Source organism: Ovis canadensis, chromosome 1, assembly GCF_042477335.2.
Source record: "Ovis canadensis isolate MfBH-ARS-UI-01 breed Bighorn chromosome 1, ARS-UI_OviCan_v2, whole genome shotgun sequence".
Taxonomy (NCBI): Eukaryota; Metazoa; Chordata; class Mammalia; order Artiodactyla; family Bovidae; genus Ovis; species Ovis canadensis.
The window spans coordinates 161,651,141-161,667,014 of record NC_091245.1 but is presented as its reverse complement, the minus strand read 5'-3'; the positions used below and the strand labels follow the sequence as shown (position 1 = coordinate 161,667,014).

At 36.5% G+C, this 15,874-nt stretch overlaps 1 protein-coding gene across 1 annotated transcript in view; it reads right to left on the bottom strand.

Annotated features, from left to right (window-relative positions):
• NSUN3 (NOP2/Sun RNA methyltransferase 3) overlaps positions 1 to 15,874 on the bottom strand; it is a 61,042-nt gene that overhangs the window by 24,673 nt on the left and 20,495 nt on the right. The window lies entirely within an intron of this gene.

Genomic DNA, 15,874 nt, shown 5'->3' with positions numbered 1-15,874 from the left:
GTAGTGTCATCTGCATATCTGAGGTTATTGATATTTCTCCCAGCAATCTGGATTCCAGCTTGTGTTTCTTCCAGTCCAGCGTTTCTCATGACATACTCTGCATAGAAGTTCAATAAGCAGGGTGACAATATACAGCCTTGACATACTCCTTTCGCTATTTGGAACCAGTCTGTTGTCCCGTGTCCAGTTCTAACTGCTGCTTCCTGACCTGCATACAGATTTCTCAAGAGGCAGGTCAGGTTGTCTGGTATTCCCATCTCTTTCAGAATTTCCCACTGTTTATTGTGATCCACACAGTCAAAGGCTTTGGCAAAGTCAACAAAGCAGAAATAGATGTTGTTCTGGAACTCCCTTGCTTTTTCCATGATCCAGCGGATGTTGGCAATTTGATCGCTGGTTCCTCTGCCTTTTCTAAAACCAGCTTGAACATCAGGAAGTTCACAGCTCATGTATTGCTGAAGCCTGGCTTGGAGAAGTTTGAGCATTATTTTACTAGCATGTGAGATGAGTGTGATTGTGTGGTAGTTTGAGCATTCTTTGGCATTGCCTTTCTTTGGGATTGGAATGAAAACGGACCTTTTCCAGTCCTGTGTCCACTGCTGAGTTTTCCAAATTTGCTGGCATATTGAGTGCAGCACTTTCACAGCATCATCTTTCAGGATTTGAAACAGCTCTACTGGAATTCCATCACCTCTACTAGCTTTGTTCGTAGTGATGCTTTCCAAGGCCCACTTGACTTCACATTCCAGGATGTCTGGCTCTAGATTAGTGATCACATCATCATGATTATCTGGGTCATGAAGATCTTTTTTGTACAGTTCTTCTGTGTATTCTTGCCACCTCTTCTTAATATCTTCTGCTTCTGTTAGGTCCAGACCATTTCTGTCCTTTATGGAGCCCATCTTTGCATGAAATGTTCCCTTGGTATCTCTAATTTTCTTGAAGAGATCTCTAGTCTTTCCCATTCTGTTGTTTTCTTCTATTTCTTTGCATTGATCGCTTAGGAAGGCTTTCTTATCTCTTCTTGCTATTCTCTGGAACTCTGCATTCAGATGCTTATATCTTTCCTTTTCTCCTTTGCTTTTCACCTCTCATCTTTTATAGGCAGTTTGATTTAAAAAGAAGAAAACAAACCTACTCTTTTAAAAATATATTTAAAAAAATAAAAAAAAATATTAACCTAATTTGATGTACTAAGAGAAATAGTTTAATTACTACAAAATCTAACAAATGGTCCTGGAGAAGGGAATGGCAACACACTCCAGTATTCTTGCCTAAAGAATCCCAAGGACAGAGGAGCCTGGCAGGCTACAGTCCACAAGGTTGCAAAGAGTTGGACATGACTGAGTGACTAACATACTTGACAAATGATAAAATCACACTTTTAACCAACTGTTGCTGCTGCTAAGTCACTTCAGTTGTATCCGACTCTACGAACTCCATAAAGCTTGTACCTCTAAGTTGTTCCCTCTGTCTGCCCTCCACCATAATGTTTAATTCCACTACATTTCATATCTTTTCTTTTGGGGAGTTCCGTTTCATTTACGTTTCCTTATCATTTCATATATTTTTTCCTATATCATACTGTTGGCTTCTAGTATTTCTTTCCAATTTTTCTATTTTTGTTCCTTTTCAGCAATTCCCATTTCTTTCATTCTCCCACTGCCTATTTCTTATCACATCACTCTGTATCAGTTTACTACTTCTGCTGGTAAACAGCAGCCACAGCAAGAAAGTAAATATAAAAATCCCTACCATTATTATGTTCTACAGCGAAAGAAAGCATTAAGGTGAAAAGTTGAAGCTCATGTACAATCTATCATATAAATGTAGATGCAAAATTAAGTTTCAGGTACTGTAACTACCTAAAACAAAGATATTTCTAGGTTGATAGTTACCCAGTGCTATCATCAGTTTCAAAAGTATTATTTTACAAGCCTTCAGGGTAATCTTCACTGTGCTCAGAGTAAATAATCAAATATCCAGATATCAAACTGTTTATTATCAAAGAAGTTCTGTAAATTCAAGATAAAGAAATGTGATGGAGCTTGCTATTTTCAGAGACACCATACCCAGAAGCCATTCCTTTGTCAGCTTAAGAAACAAAACTGATAATGCTGATAATTATCTCCTTTCTACTCGAAGTAAGTTTTTTCCTTAAAGAAGAGTTATTTTTAATATAATACTGGTAGAGCAGAGTAATGACACTAGACACTCCTGAAATAGATTATAAATGACAAGTTCTAACATATTTATTATCAATTTCTACTTGTACAAGATGTACAAGTTTAGCATATCTTCCCAACAGTTAAATTACCTCATTATGGGTATGGCAGGGTGGGTTAGGAATTAAAATCTCTCTGCTAAGACTGAACATGAGGAATTTAGTTTTGTGTTGCTTAAATTAGAGAAGAGTGACAACAGAAGACATTAGGCCTGCCAAACTTTTAAGATAAGGTCTTTTATCTAATACCAGATATAGCCTGTTTACTCTTACAAAGAAAAAGTACTAAAAAGCTTTAAAGAAAACCACCAGAATTGACTTGACTTTGGCCCATGAATAAATAGATTGCTTATTAATAAATAGATTGCTTATCACTAGAAAAGAGTTTTTCAGACTTTAATTTTTTTTTTTTTAGTAATAAGAAACTTCTTCAAATAAAATCCCACCAGTTTAATCAGATGGAAATACCATGGTTCTACTTGGATTTGCTGTGATGAACTAAGAGACTGTCCTGGTCATTCCCCCTTCTTCCCTCAAGATGCTCCAAAAGCAATGCTATAGAACCCCTATATAGTTACAGAATAGAGTCTGAAAACCACTGTTCTGTAAATAATTCTTTGGAGGAAAACAACAGCTATCTCCTACTAAAGAACGAAATCATTTAACTCCTGCAGTGGTTGAGTTATAAAAGAATGAAAAGCCCATAAAGTTTACCAAAGGCATTTTAGTGACTCTGTTTTGGTTAAAGGCATGGCAAGTTCAGAGACCTGTAAGTAACTGTCAGAGTGAGGCCAAATGCCAGGAAAACCATTCTGATGGGAGGAAAAAGAGTCACAGGGACTCTTGAGGGATAGGCTGGTCTAATCTTCCTTCTTCAGCCTTAGGTCAAATCCTTTGGATTATAAAAATCATTGTTCCCAGCAGAAAGAAGATTCAAAAGATTCAGCAGAGGCGAAAATAACGCAGACCACCAAATGACAGGAATACTCAAATGACAAAGAAGCACCTCCTCCCAAGTCAAAAACAGCCAGGTCATCCTCAGCCATACTTTTCAATCACTATTTAGAAATCTTGAGAAAAAAGCTTACATTTTTTAAATAGAAAAATTTATGTGCTCCCATTGTCAAATACTTATTATATACTTATACTAAACTTATTTGTTCAGCTTTATTTTGTTTGATATCCATTGGAGGCTTTTCAAGTTATCAATAAAAAATAAATTCTTGTTAACAGTGATATTTTACAAACTGAATCAACTATGATGAGTTAATGAAATGCTTAAGTATCACTTTACTTTGAATACCTTTGTGTCCTAACATAACCCACTGATAATCATTAGTCACCTTGTAAATTTCAACAACTTCCTAATTAGCTTTCCTTTGTGTTTGCACCCTTGTATCCATCTACTATATGGAATTAATAATTCTAATATAAATGTAATCATGTCACTCCAGTATTAAAAATACTTCAGGAGCTCCCCACTATACACTTAACAGTTAAGTCATAGAATAAGCTATTCAAATTAAACATCATTCAGAAGCACAAATCAGTAAAACAAATAGAAGCAGTACTGTCTGACTTGGAGGAGGGCATGGCAACCCACTCCCTACTTTTGACTGGAAAACTCCATGGACAGAGGAGCCTGGCAGGCTACAGTCCATGGAGTCACAAAGAGTTGGACACAACTGAGCATGCACTATCCAGCTAAAGACTAAGTAGGGAGACTAGAACCCCACTTTTTAATAGCCAAAATAGGGTGACCCCTAAGGGTTCTAAAGTTAGTAGGAAAACCACTAACGAAACAAAACTTGTATGCTACAATAACATGTAGCAAATATATAAAGTGCAACTTTATATAAGCAAATATATAAAGTGCAACTTGACTGAGCTACAAGGAAAAATGTACAAATTCAAAGTATACACATCTCATTCAATAACTGACTAAGAATCAGGGTTATTTTTAAGTAACACCATAAAAGATTTGAATAACAAAATTAACAAATTTCACTGAATGAATATTCATTTTATTGAAATGAACATGTCACTGAATGAATAGTATAGAACACTGTACTAATAAAGAAGTATAAAATTCACATTCTTCTCAAAGCACCATAAAATATTCATAAAAATGGACCTAAAGCAAGCCAAAATAAATTTCAGAGAGCAGATATAACATTTGCTTCCTTATCATAATAAAAATAAGAAAATAATAAGAAAGGCAGCCAGAAAATCTCCATATGTTTGGAAATAGAAAACAGAATTACAATAAAAAAGATGAACAATGTTTTGACTACTGGATCCTGATAAATTTTAACAAACCTCAGGAAAGACTGATTAACAAAAATAAAAAGAAGACATCATTATAAATCCTACAAATATTAAAAAGATAACAAGGAGATATTGTGCACAGTTCTATGTCAGTAAGTTTATAGACTTGGATGAAATGGGAAAATTACTAAAAACACAAACAAAAACAAAACCCCCAAACTCATGGAACTGATTCAGGAAGAAAGAAAAAAATTAAGAGTCTTATAACCATTAAAGAAACTCTATCAACATTCAAAATTCATCCCACAAAGGAAACTCCAGGCCCATATGGCTTCAATTGGAGATTCTGCCAAACATACATGGAAAAAAAAAATAATTGCAATGTTACCTAAACTATTCCAGAGTATATAAATGAGCCCACTATTCAATTCATTTTATGTGGCTAGTATACCCTTGATTCCAAACTCTAATACTATTTTAAGAATAAAAAATTATAGGTAGTCTCACTTATGAAATAAATAGAAAAATCCTAAGCAAAATATTACCATATAGATTCTAGAAAAATTATATATATATATATATTTCTACATAATACATAATGGTGTAAGTTTTGTTGAAAATCCAAAAGAATCTAAAGACAAATTTTTAGACTTAATAAATTTACCAATATTGTTAAATAATAGAAAATGTCTATATTCTACAAATTTTAGTAGACTTAATGTAATCCCCAAATTAAAGCCAATGATGGTAAAATAAGGCCTAAAAATTAAAAAAAAAAAAAGTGTATGTTTCTAAGGGACATCCAGAGTATGAAATTCCAGAGATATGAAACAACAGGCCATGAAAATATGAAAACACACACTGTGGAATTTCACAGATGGTGGCTCAGACAGCAAAGAACATGCCTGTGACACAGGAGACCCAGGTTCTGTCCCTGGGTCGGGAAGATCCCCCGGAGAAGGAAATGGCCACCCATTCCAGTACTCTCACCTGGAGAACTCTATGAACAGAGAAGTCTAGCAGGCTCCTCGGGAGTCGCAAAGAGCTGGACATGACTAAGCAACTAACACACTACAAAACGTAATCCCAAACAGAATCCCAACAAGTTTTTCAGGAAACTTGACAAGCTGACTCTAAAATATATAAGAAAGGTGTATGAGACCACCAAAGACCCCAAATAGCCAAGCAATCTTTACAGAAACTTGAGGCAAGGATGGCGACAGCTCTTCCCTATGGTTAATGCTGTCTTCGTGTCCTGGTTAGTAAGTCTGTCCTTTTTCTAGTACTCTGAATTTGACCTCTGTCATAAATCAAATGTCCACATTAACATGGACCAAACTTTATTCTACTTAATTGCTTTACTGATCCTCAAGCTAGTGCTACATTAACTTAATTACCATAGTATTTGTATCCTAATATGTAGGCACAAATCACATCCCATCATGAAGAAAAGAGATACCATTCACTGACTGCATTAGCTGCTTCTCTCCTTATTTCAAGAGGCTCAAGTACATAGGTGGAGACAACCTGAATTGTTCACCCAGAAAACGGCCTACCTGCTACCTTGTGGATAGGTTAGGGGGAGATCTCTTTTATAGAAACTTGAGACATAGATATAATAAATTACATAAAAAGTAGTAACATCTTTCTGTAAAAGACAAAAACATAAAACTCCAAAAGAGTAAAAGGGCAAGCCACAACATGGGAGAAGATATTTGTACTACAATGTCAAAAACTATGAAGGGGCTGATATTTCACCCTGCGTGCAAACTAAAAAGTAAGCCCATCAAGTTTCATGGCTGTTGGCAGAAGACATGAAACTCTTGAATTAGAAATGATGGACAGTTAATTACTCACAACAACAAATGCAGCCAAGTCAAACAAGGTTTGCATTTGCCCTGTTTACCACTGGTACCTCGTGGTCAGTCAGTCAGTTCAGTCACTCAGTCGTGTCCGACTTTTTGCAACCCCATGAATCGCAGCACGCCAGGCCTCCCTGTCCATCACCAACTCCTGGAGCTCACTCAAACACATTTCCATCGAGTCGGTCATGCCATCTAGCCGTCTCCACCTCTGTCGTCCCCTTCTCCTCCTGCCCCCAATCCCTCCCAGCATCAGAGTCTTTTGCAATGAGTCAACTCTTCGCATGAGGTGCCCAAAGTATTGGAGTTTCAGTCTCAGCATCAGTCCTTCCAATGAACACCCAGGACTGATCTCCTTTAGAATGGACTGGTTTGATCTCCTTGCAGTCCAAGGGACTCTCAAGAGTCTTCTCCAACACCACAGTTCAAAAGCATCAATTCTTCGGCGCCCAGCTTTCTTCACAGTCCAACTCTCACATCCATACATGACTACTGGAAAAACCATAGCCTTGACTAGACGGACCTTAGTCGGCAAAGTAATGTCTCTGCTTTTCAATATGCTATCTAGGTTGGTCATAACTTTCCTTCCAAGGGGTAAGCATCTTTTAATTTCATGGCTGCAATCACCATCTGCATTGATTTTGGAGCCCCCAAAAATAAAGTCTGACAGTTTCCCCATCTATCTCCCATGAAGTGATGGGACCAGATGCCATGATCTTAGTTTTCTGAATGTTGAGCTTTAAGCCAGCTTTTTCACTTTCCTCTTGCACTTTCATCAAGAGGCTCTTTAGCTCCTCTTCACTTTCTGCCATAAGGGTGGTGTCATCTGCATATCTGAGGTTATTGATATTTCTCCCAGCAATCTTGATTCCAGCTTGTGCTTCTTTCAGCCCAGTGTTTCTCATGATGTACTCTTGTGGTACTCAATGAATACTTAAAGAAAGAATAAATGGTTAGGGAAGAACTATCACCATCCTGCCTCAAGTTTATATAAAGGAGGAGATGCCCCCCTAACCTAACCCCAAGTTTGCTGGAGTGAACAATTCAAGACTCTCTCCATCTGTGTGCCTCTTCAAACAAGGAGAGGAGAAATAGCTAATACAGTCAATGTATGGCATCTATTATTATTTTTCATTTCAGTTCAGTCACTCAGTCGTGTTGGACTCTTTGCAGTCCCACAGACTACAGCACACCAGGTTTCCCTGTCCATTATCAACTCCCAGAGCTTGCTGAAACTCATGTCCATCAAGTCGGTGATTCCATCCAACCATCTCATCCTCTGTCATCCCCTTCTCCTCCCTACTTCCGTCTTTTCCAGCATCAGGGTCTTTTCCAATGAGTCAGTTCTTCACATCAGGTGGTCAAAGTATTGGAGTTTCAGCTTCAGCATTTATCCCTCCAATGAATATTCAGGACCAATCTCCTTTTGGATGGACTGGTTGGATCCACTTGCAGTCCAAAGGACTCTCAAGAGTCTTCTCCAACACCATAGTTCAAAACCATCAAGGCTTCGGCACTTAGCTTTCTTTATAGACCAACTCTCACGTTCATACATGACTACTGGAAAAACCATAGCTTTGACTAGATGGACCTTTGTTGGGAAAGTAATGTCTCTGCTTTTTTTTTTTTTTTGTCTCTGCTTTTTAATATGCTATCTAGTTTGGTCACAGCTTCTCTTCCAAGGAGCAAGCGTCTTTTAATTTTATGGCTGCAGTCACCATCTGCAGTGATTTTTGGAGCCCAAGAAAATAAAGTCTGACACTGTTTCCATTGTTTCCCCATCTATTTGCCATGAAGTCATGGGACCAGATGCCACGATCTTAGTTTTCTGAGTTTTAAGCCAACTTTTTCACTCTCCTCCTTCACTTTCATCAAGAGGCTCTTTAGTTCTTCTTTCCTTTGTGCCATAAGCTGAGGTTATTGATATTTCTCCCAGCAATCTTGAATCCAGCTTGTGCTTCATCCAGCCCAGTATTTTGCACGACATACTCTGCATATAAGTTAAATAAGCAGGGTGACAATATACAGCCTTGATGTACTCCTTTCCCGATTTGGAACCAGTCTGTTGTTCCATGTCCAGTTCTAACTATTGCTTCATGACCTGCATACAGATTCCTCCAGAGGCAGGTAAGGTGGTTGGTGTTCCCATCTCTTGAAGAATTTTCCATAGTTTGTTGTGATCCACATAGTCAAAGGCTTTGGTGTAGTCAATAAAGTAGAAGTAGACGTTTCTCCACTTATTATTTTTACTAGTGGTTAAAGGCAAAATGGAAAAAAGTCACAATTCCTGAACATCCCAACCTCTCTTGTTCTTTTGGACCTAGTTGAGCTCTGGCACATTGGATCCTATCCCTTCATCCTCTTTTTAGGATTATAGCCAAGAACTTTTATTCTACTTATAAAGTATTTTTCCACATTAAGAAATCTCTTAATTAATTCCCTTCATCCTCTTAATCATATTTCCCTGCAGAGGACATAAGGTGGAGGGCTATTACTTTCTAACAGTTGGCTGGATGAGTTGACTGAGTTCCAAGACTTAGATGTAGGACCGGAATAAGATCCTTGCACTTGGGACTCAGGTCTAAATCATGTTCCTCAATTTAGTTTCATCAGAGATGACTGGCTGGGGTTTGGGGATGAGCCTACACAAAGGACTTTCTTGTCTAATCAGATTCTCATGAACCAGAGATCTTACCTTCAAGCTTTACTAAAATAATTTCAAGTATATAAGCAATCAAGTGGCACAAAAGAAGTAGAGACATCCAATGTGGCTTAAGTCTTGCTTCTATCTCAGAATGTTTTCTAGCTGAGAATAACAGATGATTTCTATAAGCAAAGTTGATGGGTCACTTCACACATGGGGAGCATTTAGGTTATGTCACACATCTCCAGTATACCTTAGGGAGTTAAATGGCTTACACAACATCCTCTAGGAAAACATGCCTCGTAAATCTATAGACTCTAGGTTGTGTTTACCACAGGCAAACCTAACTAGGGACATTCAGTTCAAAGTATGCCATAAGTAAGAGTTCTCCTCTTAGCAAAATTCATTAGTCTATTTACCAAGGAGGTCAGTTATCAACATGTTTAACTGGGTCACCTCCCTTCTTCTTTCTGTGGAAGTATCTCCCTGGATCAAAAGAGAAATGGATCACAGGCCAGCTGCTAACTCCTTCCTCAAAGAATTATCAAACTCTTGCCTGGATCATTAAAAAAAAAACTGATGTTTTCATCTCCACTAGGATATGTTTTTGTAACTATTTCTTGCATTAATGAGATTCTATCATTAGGAAGAGCTATCTTTGATACTCTTAACTACCTGAATGAATGAAGAGATTTTATATGATGTAGTCATTTGAAGAGTATGTTTTCAAAGACTACTTAATATAAACTGTTACTAAAATAAATAAAATATTCCTAATGAAATAAGTGATAAAGATATCACATTATATATCACTATGATTTCCATTATTGTAAGTACTATATGCAATCAAAGGAAGTAAATCCAACTAATAATAGCTTCTTTCAATGGATGGCTTATTTTCTTCTTTATATTTCTTTGTACATTCTAAGTGCTTTACGTGGCTTGATTACTTTCATGATTAGGAAAAATTATTAGAAAAATATCTTCAGTTTAAATATTGATATTTATCCGTTGCTTATTTTGTAAAATGTTACCTTACAAAATGCCCACACCCCATCTTTAACCTGAGCAAAGTTAGGTGTCCCTCCTTTTGTACCCTCTGCACCCTAACTGGTCCCGCTACCACTAAATTTATACCATATTTGATGATAACTTCCCTGAGGATCTTGAAGACAAGAATCATTTCATATGTATTTTAGTATCGTCATGTCTAGCAAAGCTCCTGACACAAAGTAGGTATTTAATAAATGCTGACAAAAACCCTATTTTCAAGATTGTCTTTTACACTGTCAATCTGCCCTTGAAACATATTTTTATGATTGAAAGTACAATGGCTAGAAAGTATAGCTATGGATATTTCCTCAACCCTTTACAATTTCAGTCAATGCTGAATATTTTGATGTATAAACTCTTATGAAAAAGAAACATGTACTTTGCCCAAGTTACAGATTTTTAATCTCAGAATTTCTGACTCCTGCCACCTCACTTAAAGAAAAAAAAAGAAAGAGGAGAAAAACAGAAGGAGGAGGGGAAAGGAAAAGGAGAATTAGCAGCAGCAGCAATAGTAGCAATAACATTAAAAATAGCTTTTGTTTTCTGGATTCCAAATATATGACCAAGCATATAAGGGATAGTATGCAAAGTTAACTAAGTTAAATTTTAAAAAGAAAATATGCACACTGCTGAGGCAGCACTGGCAATCTTCCATTCTGTTAGAACAATATGCCCAAAGACTATGCTTCTAATACATACGTATCATTGGTCACTGTGTTGATGAATGATGAAGACCATGCTCCACAGTCCAAGGTATCCCTCATCTCAGCTCAAGAGCATGACAGAAGAGATGTTATTGATTTTTTTAATGTTTCTTTTAAAACACAACTCTTACTGCAAGAGTAACACTTTTTAAGGACTATTATCTGAATGATTTATACAAATTTGCAAAACATTATCAAATAATCTAAGCTTCCTTTTTCAATGACTTCACAAATCCGATTTTACTTGTCAAGTAGTGAGAAAAGAAAACCAGAAGGGGTCACTATCTTAAACATGATCGATTTCCTCTGAGGAAATGGGTGACATGATACATTACTGCAATAAGACGCTTATATTTTTGTTATAAATCAAACTCTTCAGTTCATGCTTTTGCATCTAAAAATTATGTAAACTTCTTTTGCACAAACGTGGAGCTTTCTAAAAAGACTATGTCTATATCACTTTCAGTATCTTTTCCCATTTTGTTTTCTTAATGTAGTTAAATAAAAATGAGGCAAAAGAATTTTATTATGTAGTGTGCACATACACAGTATGTTACTGAAATGACTAGTCTCAGAAATTATTTTGAGAAATGATAATAAATGTATACTTTCAAATGGCACTTCACTGCTAGAACTGGCTTGCTGCTGCTGCTGCTGCTAAGTCGCTTCAGTCCACTCAATTAATTATTCCTTATATCTTCATTCCACATTCTCATGATATGAAACACGTATGAGAGTTGTATATATCTTATATATTCATGTTGTATGAATTTAATAGAAGATTCTAAATTTTCTACCTCTGTATGGATAAACTGAAGAGTCCTCAATAAGTGTACAATGAATTAATATGGTTTGGGATTTCCTGTCATCACTATGCCTTCCAATAAGCTTTTCATGCAAAAAAAATCAGATTACTATTTTCTTGATTATGTATAATTATATACATGCATTAATTTTTTAAAAGAATTTCTAAAAAACAGTTAATACTACATATCTACTAATATTACTCCTTTTAAAAATTTAACATCAAGAAACTTTTAACTAAGATATTGATTTTCACTGAAGCATCACATTCATAAACAATAGGTGCAAGATTAATGTTTGGCTGTAGAATAATCAGTAACAGAGTATTGGGTTTTCAAAAGCTAAAATTCTGAATATTATACATGTTGCCTATTTAATGTAAATATGAATGATTTCTGGTAAGTGAATAATAACCACGGAAGGCATAAAATATTTTTGAGCATCGTATCTGTCAGCAGACAAATGCAGAAACGTACAAATCCAATCTTTGACAAAACAGTACAAACAAGAAGCTTTCCTTATTTGCCGCTTAACTGTCCTTCTCACTTCTTTTCTCTCTTGAGTGTCATCTTCTGTCTCCAGTATCAGGCTAGGCAGTGTTTGCTTGCTTGCTTTCTAATTGTTCTTTGCAAATGCAAATAAGGATCTGTATCAATCCTTTATACCTCTGACTAAAACTCATACACATCAATGTATTCACTCTCTTGCATGTGCTTGCATTTAAACCTTCTATTCCTTATTGGAATAAAATGACTGCCTTTTATTAAAAGATGGTAAAGCAATAACTAGATGAGGAAGACTTGGGAGAAAAGAAATTTCACTGTACGTGACATAGTAGTAAAAGAGCTATCTTTGATGAGAAAATTACTAGAGTTATTTTTCATTATTTGGAGGCAAGGGCAGGAAATAAAAGAGAGATTATGGCTGGCATTATCATTTCTTTTCTTTATCTTTTTAACCTGCAAATTTGTAGATGTCAGGGAACAAGAACCATTATCTGTGACTACAGCATTGGTATTACGCTCTTTCCCCTTCAGCATCATAATCACAAAGCCAAGGGGCTCAGAGTTTCAACTGCTTCAAGTGGCTCTGAAACCTCTCAGGCAGACCAGCATCAGAGGCACTGAATGCAGAGTAGCGGCTCAAGGAAAAGAATGGGAGGGGGCTGATGTGATGGTCTTTCCCAATCATGTATAATTACATGAAAACCAACATTCACTGCGATTGCTATGTCAATTCTGCAGCCTATTAATATGTTACTAAACTGATGTGGTCCTGAAGCCATTTCCTTTAGGGAGTAAGACGATGGGAGAGAGGGGCAGACAGTAAAGAAGAGCCTCAGCTTTTGTGGAACAAGGCTGTGTGGATGTAAGGTTTACAAAGATGCATGATCTTTGTGCTGATGATCAAAACATTATATGATGTCAAGGGAAATGTATTAAACATCTCTAAACAAACTAAAACCACGCTTGGGTTATGTAAAACTAATACTAATCAAAATAAATCGTGTGAATTGCTTTACATTTATGCCTAATTACCACGTAACATAATAATGATTATGTGATTATTTTTGTCAGATTAATTTTTATATAAATTTAATTACATGTGTAAATTCTAAATATTCAGCCCTCAAAATTTAGTGCTTTTAAACAATTATTTACTGACCCCACTCCCTCTTCTACATGCCAGATACCAAACTACATACTGGGAATAAAAACAAGACAATCCTTCCTCCCATGGGGCTTACAGTCTTGGGAAAAAAAAACAAGTATGAGGCAAATGTCAAACAGAAGAACTGACAATCGATGAACTTTTAAATGAAGGTAAAGACATGAAGGGAATACCAATGCCAGTCCTAGGGTATCAGGTAAGGCTTCAGTCCCTCAGAGCTGATCCCTGAAGACCCAGTAAAGTTAGCCAAAAGAAAGAGGAGAATGAGTTAGTAATCCAACACAAGAAACAGGAAACTCACAGGCCTCAGAAATGAGACCCTGCAAGGTGAGTTTGAAAAACTGCTCAGCTGGAACACAGTGCAAGAAGAGTCCTGAGATAGTAAGGTTAATGAAATAAGAAGAGGCCTTGAATATCATGCTGCTGCTGCTAAGTCTCTTCAGTCATGTCCGACTCTGTGTGACCCCATAGACGGCAGCCCACCAGGCTCCCCCGTCCCTGGGATTCTCCAGGCAAGAACACTGGAGTGGGTTGCCATTTCCTTCTCCAATACATGAAAGTGAAAAGTGAGAAGTGAAAGTGAAGTCGCTCAGTCATGTCCGACTTTTAGCGACCCTATGGACTGCAGCCTACCAGGCTCCTCTGTCCATGGGATCTTCCAGGCAAGAGTACTGGAGTGGGTTGCCACTGCCTTCTCCGGAATATCATACTAAGGAATTTGAAATCGTAATAGTAATGAGGAACCACTGCAGACTTCAAAAAGGAGAATGACATGATCAGATTTACGTTTCACATCAGATGTGGCTTTACTGTAGGGAGTGAAGTAGTAAAGCTCATACCTGGAGGTGAGCAGGGCAGTCAAAAGAAGCCAATTGCAATGATTTAGATGACAGTTGCCAGGGGTTCAGGTTAGGCTATTAAGAACAGAAAGAAGTGAATGGGCTTGAGAAATATGTAACAGGTAGAATTGAAATGTCTTAGTGATTGATTAGGTATAAGAGAAAGAGGATTTGGGGATGGATTCCTGACTTAGTCAAATGCATGATGCTATGGTATCTCAGCAAAGCGATCTATTACTGAGATAGAGAGGAGAGGAAAAGAGGCAGGTTGATGGGATTTCTATTTGATTTTTGTTGATTTTGACAGAGAGGCATAGGAGAGCATTCGAAATTATGAGTTCCTCTAGGCAAATTCAGTTCTATGTGTCTGAGGAGCGTGATCTCTGATAGATGATTGGATATAGAGGTGTGAGGCTAAGAAGAAAGACCTAAGAAGAAAGACACATGTTTGGGAGACGGCATCTTATATCAGCTGAAGCCATCAGATAAACAGAGAAGAGGGCCAACATCAGCAGCTCAAGGAAACCCAAAATTTATGAGATGACCTGATTAAGAGCCAATTAGGAAAATAAGTAGGAAAAAAGCCAGTAAAGCACATGATCACAAAAATCAGGGAAAGGAATATTTTAAGAAGGAACAAGTAGTCAACAAAGTCAAGTACAAAAGAAAATGCAGACTGGTATAGTCATTTACAATTCAATAATCTGTACCTATTAAAATGTCTGGTTCTTAATTCCATTTCTTGATATTTAATCAATAAAAATGTTATCCTGCGTATCCAATGAGACAAAGAATAGTTTATAGAAGTAAAAAAGAAAGAATGTAAATATCCAAAAACAGAGAATTGACTCAAATATTATAGACTAACCTTGTTGAATATGTCACAGAACTTGAAGAGAACAAAATAGATTTATGAGAAAAAGACTTTAACGAATGTTAAATACAAGAAGTAGCCAGTTTTAGAACAATGCATACATAATAACAGAAGTTATTTTTTAACATATTTCTCTATGCATATATAAGAAAAACTACAGAAAGAGTTGGAAGAGTATACACCAAAGTCCAATAGTCAACTTTGTGAAGAAAGCTGGTATTTTGTTGGGTCTCTGGTCAAGGAGACCTTTTGCTTTATTTGTATTTTTTTTTAATTTTTACAGTGAAAATGTTTCCATGTAACAGTTGCATAATAAAACACATTTTTTAAAATGCTATCAAGAGATCAAATGAAATTAAAATTGAGAAATAACAATTAATTTAATGGTTGTTTAGTAACTTTAATAAGCATAGATTTGGAAGAATAAAGGAAATAGAGGTTACATTATAATGAATTGAGACAAAACAGAAGGAAAAGCAGTACACAGAATATAAAACAGGAAGTGTGGTATGGTACAGAAAGAAAAAGAAGTGAAAGAAGGATTTTTTATGAGAAGGAAGAAAAATGATATTCTCAGGCAGCCTCTCTGCTGAAAGGTTAAAAAAAAATTAGAGATAACAAAGCTAATAAGGCACCAAAAGACCTGGTGCCTGTTACAGTGTCAGGCATAACAATAGCAAAGTCTGGAATAACAAGAGTAACTTACTAAAGAGCCAGATCAAGGAAGTTTAGGTGAGAAAAAAAGATTTATTATGGTTGGATCTATGCAACATCCCAAAACTAACAACCAAAGAGAAGAGAAAGGTGGAAAAGAATTCTCAAAATATCTTAGGGTTATAGCAAATGAAGGGCTGACATTGGAAGAATACAAATAAACAGTCTAATTGCAAGATGATAAATGTTTTACGGACCAGCTGGTTGGTGCCACCTG